The 7500-nt window shown below is 37.4% G+C and overlaps 1 protein-coding gene across 3 annotated transcripts in view; it reads left to right on the forward strand.

The window, feature by feature from the left end:
• Ccdc85 (coiled-coil domain-containing protein 85) overlaps positions 1 to 7500 on the forward strand; it is an 84418-nt gene that overhangs the window by 47157 nt on the left and 29761 nt on the right. Inside the window, exon 1 of one of the 3 annotated variants that reach the window (XM_068346601.1) lies at positions 522 to 672. The exons of the other annotated variants lie outside the window; for them this stretch is intronic. The gene's annotated coding sequence lies outside the window, so the exon portion shown is untranslated. Of the gene's footprint in view, positions 1 to 521; positions 673 to 7500 lie in introns of those variants that run through there. 3 annotated transcript variants of the gene reach the window in all.

The following is a 7500-nucleotide window of genomic DNA, read 5'->3' on the forward strand; positions in this document are numbered from 1 at the left end:
GTGTGTGCGCGTTTGTGTGTGCGTCCATATTCTTGTGTGTATGTGAATCTGATCAAACTTTGTGTTTTCTTTGTGTATTTCTCCATCCTATACTCATATTTACACATATTTGCATTAACATTGTTTACTCTCATACAAGTATTTTTTACTCAATGAATATAACCATACACGTCTGAGTCTTACTAACTTCAAGAGAGTAGAGACAGAAACTGCCGATCTTTAAAAAAAATAAATAAGAATAAAACAAATCCTACATTGCTCTTCCTTGTGGAATAAGCATTCCTTCAGGTACTCCGTTTTTTTTTCACCTCAAGTGACTCTTGAGAGGCCCTGTGATTCTGTGAAGTAGTCTGTGTGCTGGGTGGAGTAGGGGGAGGGGTTAGAGACAACAGGCTCTTTATGCAACGCAGAGTAGGAGTTAAAACGTAACCCGTATGAAAGAAAACCTTGAGCTCAACTGAATATGATATGGTGGTGTTCGTCTCTGTTGCGATATAGAAGTGAATCAGTTGAACCCTTTAACCGACTCGACTCGCGCGCTCTCTAGCGTGGGGGATCATTACGATAACTTTCGTGACTTTCGTCTCTCAGTTGTAGCCTCTCATAAGTATTGTGTGACTGCAAGCACTCTGACGTGTGGCCCTTGGATTTATTGGATAGTTTTCGTCTTGGGTAAGAGAGTATCTCCTTTGTTATCTGTTTGGTTAATATGAATCTTAGCCTGGATTCAGGAGTGTCACGTAAAAGGTATATTAAATTGGCTTGACTTTTTGTTAGCCTAGGCTTAAGGTCTGGGCTATCTTAGTGCCGTTTTCTAGCCCGGGCTTAATTGATAGTCTATACCTACTTGTTAGTGATTCATGGCTTGTGTGGGAAAACAGCAAGAGGAAGAGACTTCCAAATGTTCTTGCAAAAATCTATCAACCCTGTATTTCTTTTTAACACTAAGGTGATGCAGACATTAAGATTTCAGTGAAAAGGCTGAAGTCCAACGAGATATTAGTGGTCAAGGAGTGCTAGATTAAGGCAAACATTTTAGGATGATTTGAAAAAAAAGGTCCATGAAAATATTGGTTGATTAGAATGAATTAGACGCTGACTAATATCCAATGAAATGCATGAAACTCGTTTGGTTGGTAAAGAAGTGATATCAAAACATTGAACCTATGTTATAAGAGCTCATTTAAAGACAATTTCTTTATGAATGAGCTCATGTAAAGACTGGTTTATGAAATGGCGTGACTGGAACATACGAGACTGTAACTAAAGCATTGAACGTGGGTGTAAAGGCATCTTAATTTTGGTTGGGGTTGACTAACATAATGTGCTAATGTAGTGAAGTATTATTATTATTATTATTATTATTATTATTATTATTATTACTTACTTACTTACTTACTTACTAAGTGTTATCATTATCATTTTTGTTGTTATTATTATTTGCTAATGGTATTATTATTATTATTATTATTATTATTATTATTATTATTATTATTATTATTATTATTATTACTTGCTAAGCTACAACCCTAGTTGGAAAAGCAGGATGCAATAAGCCCAGGAGCTCTTACAGGGATAATAGCCCAGTAAGGATAGGAAACAAGGAAAAATAAGATTATATACTATCGAATTAGAGTGATTTAAACATTGAAAAGAAAAGTGGCTTTAATCTAGTTATTTTTAGCCTCGTTGATACTATGTAGACCTCTTTAGTAAATCGGGTACCAAGTGGTTAGAATATTTAGATAGTCGGGTAGATGAATCAGTAGAACTTCAAAAGTTGAAAGTTGCAACAAATGTTTTTATGTTGAACAGGCTAACATAAGTTTTTATAGTTTATATATGAAATGTTGTTTATATTTTTAAAATCTTTCATTTTAATAGTTCATTACTTCTTATATTGTTTATTTCCTTATTTCCTTTCCACGCTGGGCTATTTTTCCCTGTTTGAGCCCTTGGGCTTGTAGCATCTTGCTTTTCCAACTAGGGTTGTAACTTAGCTAGTAATAACACTAATAATAAAAAGGGTGAAGGGAACGGTACTAGATCTAAATAGCATTCAATATTTTGTAATGCTTCGTCATTTCAAGTATTCATCTTACTAATCTGAAGTGACATGGCAAAGATTTGATGAATATACGAACGTGATATTTCGTCATTTCTGCATTTGAGTATATCAGCCTTTTCTATGACATCGTGTTCTTTCTTTTAGGAAAATGAAGAGTTGAAGAACTACACTCAATTTTTTTTTTTTTTTTTTTTTTTTTTTTTTAATGAGGCGCATTTGCACCGACTCGCAGCGGTTCCCTTTCAGCTCGGAAAAAAGTTGTCTGCTACCTGATTGGTTAGAATTATCTTGTCCTACCAATCAGCGATCAGGAAACTTTTCTGAGCTAAAAGGGCACCCCTGCGAGTCGGTGCAAATCTGCCTCGCTAAAAAGAATTGACTATATCAACGTTTTACTATTCCATGAAAAGTATTATACGAAGGAAAAGGTTTAATACGAACCTATAATTAGGTGTCCGATAATATAATTACGAGTTATTAAAATAGCCCTGGTTTTAAAACCAACCTAGGTCTATCACCTCCTGCGAGCACAAACCATAACCCAAGACAGTGGAAGGCCATGGTACAGAGGCTATGGCACTACCCAAGACTAGGGAGCAATGGTTTGATTTTGAAGTATCCTTCTCCTAGAAGAGCTGCTTGCTATAGCTAAAGAGTCTCTTCTACCCTTGCCAAGAGGAAAGTAGCCACTGGGCAAGTACAGTGCAATAGTTAACCCCTTGAGCGAAGAAGAATTGTTTTGGAAATCTCAGGGTTGTCAGTTGTATGAGGACAGAGGAGAATGTGGAAAGAATAGGCCAGACTATTCTGTGCATGTGTAGGCTAAGACAATATGAGAAGTAACTAGAGAGATGGATCCAATGTAGTACTGTCTGGCCAGTTAAAGGACCCAATAACTCTCTAGCGGTAGTATCTCAATGGGTGGCTGGTACCCTGGCCAACCTACCCACCAAGTTATTGAGAACAAATCCAGTGGGGTCAACATCTCCTTTGTTTGCTCACTGTAACGAGGTAGTCATCAATCATCACGAAACGTAACGTAAAGAAGTAACAGAGCACCAGATTCATTACCCGAGCCAGACACGATTCAAACAGGCCCCGCTGTTCTTTTGTTCGTCTGCAAATAACGCATCTTAGGAAGTTATTTACTAATTCCAATTCGATTCCGTGGATGGGCGATGGACCAGGAAAGAGGCACGTAGATTTCGAGATGTATTCGAATCAATGAGGTTTTGAGGCTGGTGCAGGGTTGTGGTGGTGAGATTAATTCTTGATCGAATTACTCCTGGCTAGTACAGTGACAACATGTTCCCCTAGCATTCGCATGGCAACAGATCGATCCCAGTCCGGGACCGTGAGTTTATGATGTCTACTGAGAAGGCCTCTGCTGTTATTTGGCACCACAGTAGAAGGTTGGGCTTGCCTGGCTGACGTTCTAGTGAGCATCTATTATGATGAAAACGGGAAATGAAACCAGACACCTTTATCCTTTATTTTTGAAAATAGCAGTAAACTTTCCAGTTTTTAGGAGGAAAGTTTCTCCAATGGGACCTGGAAAAGATTGAATTCATCTCAGCAATTTCACCGATGGCGTACATTACCAAATTCAGTTCAAAATTCGATCCACCGAATATCTTGAAATTCCAAATAGAAATTTACCACTACCAGCAATGGGTAAATAGCCATAAATAGATGACTCGTACTATTGGTCTAATAGAGTAAGAAAAATTGCTCTTAATCACTGGCTTACAAGCTCAGGTACTTTACATTACAGGCACAGTGTTGCCAATTTTCTCTTTTACTAAACACAGCGTTAACTGCTACAGTGTACAGATTTCAGACGTCCCCTTAGCTTCCCGTAAAGTGTACCCGAATGAGTGAAGCCAACTGTATTAAAGTTCAGGTCAAAATTCGATCCTCCGAATATCTTAAAATTCTAGACAAAAACTTACAACTTCCACCAGTCTGGTCTTCAGCTGCTGATTCTCACCTTAATTTGTTGGACAGAAACTTTCAGTCTATTAAATTTCTTATTCCTGATCTAGATATTAATCTTTGGCACCATCGTTCATTTAGTTCATTATGCATGTTGCATAAGATCTTTCATAACTTTGACCATCCTTTACATTCAGATCTCCCTGGACAATTCTATCGTGTTCGTAATACTAGGCAGGCAGTCAATTCTAATAGCCAGGCTTTCTCCATCATGAGGCTCAATACTACACAGTATTCTAGAAGTTTTATTCCGGCTGTTACCAAGTTGTGGAATGATCTTCCTAATCGGGTAGTTGAACCAGTAGAACTTCAAAAGTTCAAAGTTGGAGCAAATGTTTTTATGTTGAACAGGCTGACATGAGTCTTTTATTGTTTATATGTGACATATCTATTTTGACGCTTTTGCTGTTTTTAAAATGATCTATCGTTAATTTGTTCTCATCATTATTTATTTCCTTAATTTCTTTCCTCACTGGGCTATTTTTCCCTATTGGAGCCCTTGGGCTTATAGCATCTTGCTTTTCCAACTAGGGTTGTAGCTTGGCTAGTAATAATAATAATAATAATAATAATAATAATAATAATCGTTGGCTTTTATTGTTGCTCTAATAGAGTTCACGTTTTGTGATTTGAGTGTCATGTTGTTTAAACTTGAGAAACCGGGAACTACAAGTTTTACTCGGATTCTTACCAAGCTTCGATGCACGTTAACTTTATAATGTATGATACCAGTACTCTGCAATTGAGTTTTTCTTTCTTTTATTATGGAATACACATTTACAATCTTACAATTTTTAACATATATACATCATCGTATATTTACTTAAATAATCTATTTTATTTTACATATACTATATTAACAATTGTAATTTTTACCATTCATCTTAATATGTTTTTAAATAAAAAATATATCAACTCCTGAATACCTTTTTAATAGCAATTGAATTCATAATACACACTCTATATTTTCATTGATATAGTGTATTTCATGCCATTAGGATGTCTGAACATGGCAAATAATAATAATCATCATCATCATCATCATCTCTTACGCCTATTGACGCAAAGGGCATCGGTTAGATTCACCAGTTGTCTCTATCTTGAGCTTTTAAATCATTACTTCTCCATTCACCATCTTCTACTTCACGCTTCATAGTCCTCAGCCATGTAGGCCTGGGTCTTTCAACTCTTCTAGTGCCTTGAGAAGCCCAGTTGAAAGTTTCAACTCTTCTAGTGCCTGGTGGAGCCCAGTTGAAAGTTTCAACTCTTCTAGTGCCTTGTGGAGCCCAGTTGAAAGTTTCAAGTCTTCTAGTGCCTTGTGGAGCCCAGTTGAAAGTTTCAAGTCTTCTAGTGCCTTGTGGAGCCCAGTTGAAAGTTTCAACTCTTCTAGTGCCTTGTGGAGCCCAGTTGAAAGTTTCAAGTCTTCTAGTGCCTTGTGGAGCCCAGTTGAAAGTTTCAAGTCTTCTAGTGCCTTGTGGAGCCCAGTTGAAAGTTTCAAGTCTTCTAGTGCCTTGTGGAGCCCAGTTGAAAGTTTCAAGTCTTCTAGTGCCTTGTGGAGCCCAGTTGAAAGTTTCAACTCTTTAGTGCCTTGTGGAGCCCAGTTGAAAGTTTTTATAATAATAATGATAACAACAACAACAACTTCATACCATTGTAATAGACTCTCCATCAATAATCCTTGAGATATTTTCTCACATTACCAAAGACAGAAAAGGCTAAAATTGCCCTAATTTGAAATCTAATGGCCAATAACTCAAAATGTAGACATTTTCGTTTTATTTTCAAGGCGAAGTCAATATATAAACAAAGACAAGTTGTCTCCAGAAAATCCAAATGCTTTTGTCATCGTGAAAGTAACGACCACCGACAGAGAAGGTAAGAGACATCGCTGGTCAGCCACATCAAACAGTTGTGGTCATCGTGGAAGCGGTGACTAACAGGGGAGAAAGGAGAGCATGCAGCTTCCATTGGAGTAATTCCTATTAGAAAATGCTAAAGATGTTGCCATTGTGGGAGTAATAGCTACAGATACCCCTCCTCCCCCAGTCATTAGATAAAGTACAACATATGGACAACTGTATGAAAAGCGAAAGTCACTCTCTTTGTAGAAGTTTAAACTGTGGACGTCGTAGTCTATTATTATTATTATTATTATTATTATTTGCTAAGCTACAACTCTAGTTGGAAAAGCAGGATGCTATAAGCCCAGGGGCTCCAACAGGGAAAATAGCCCAGTGAAGAAGGGAAAAAGGAAAATAAAATATTTTAAGAAGAGTAACAACATTAAAATAAATATTTCCTATATACTGTAAGCTATAAAAATTTTAACAAAACAAGAGGAAGGTAAATAAGATAGATTAATGCGCCCGAGTGTACCCTCAAGCAAGATAACTCTAACCAAAGACAGTGAAAGACCATGGTACAGAGGGTATGGCACTACCCAAGACAAGAGAACAATGGTTTGATTTTGGAGCGTCCTTCTCCTAGAAAAGCCTAGAACAGTTCTACCTGGTGAGCCATCATCAACTACTGCCTGCACTTCCCTGGTCCTTGGTTGGGTGGAAAAGGGGCTGATCATAACGTCGTAGCTTAGAACAGAAGCTGCACTAGTTCTACCTGCTGTGTCATCATCATCTACTGCCTGCACTTCCCTGGTCCATGCTTGGGTGGAAAGGGGGCTGATCATAACGTCGTAGCTTAGAACAGAAGCTGCACTAGTTCTACCTGCTGTGTCATCATCATCTACTGCCTGCACTTCCCTGGTCCATGCTTGGGTGGAAAGGGGGCTGATCATAGCTTCTGTACCATGGCCTTTCACTATCTTGGGGTAGAGTTATCTTGCTTGAGGGTACACGCGGGCGTACTATTCTATCTTATTTCTCTTCCTGGTGTTTTATTTGAAATTTTTCTAGTTTACATATATGAAAGATAGATTTTAATGTTGTTGCTGTTCTTAAGATAGTTTATGTTAATTGTTCATTACTTCTCTTGTAGTTTATGTATTTCCTTTCCTCACTGAGCTATTTTCCCTGTTGGAGCCCCTGAGCTTATAGCATCCTGCTTTCCAACTAGGCTTGTAGCTTAGCAAGTAATAATAATAATAATAATAATAATATAGTCAGTATCTAGGACATAGTGTTCTTGCCCGTTGCCTTTAGGGTTAAAAGACAATAGAAAACAGTTGTCTGTCCCCATTGTTATATTTGAATAATCCATTCACAGATCTGACAGTAAAGCAGTGAAGCATGGTTTTGATTTCTACTTAACCAAGTGAAATTTATACAAACTTTAGCAAATGGTGTAATAGATTCGGACACAAAGTAAACAACCAACTATTATTATTATTATTATTATTATTATTATTATTACTAGCCAAGCTACAACCCTAGTTGGAAAAGCAAGATACTAAAACCCAAAAGGCTTCAACAGGGAAAAAT

Source organism: Palaemon carinicauda, chromosome 22, assembly GCF_036898095.1.
Source record: "Palaemon carinicauda isolate YSFRI2023 chromosome 22, ASM3689809v2, whole genome shotgun sequence".
Lineage (NCBI taxonomy): Eukaryota > Metazoa > Arthropoda > Malacostraca > Decapoda > Palaemonidae > Palaemon > Palaemon carinicauda.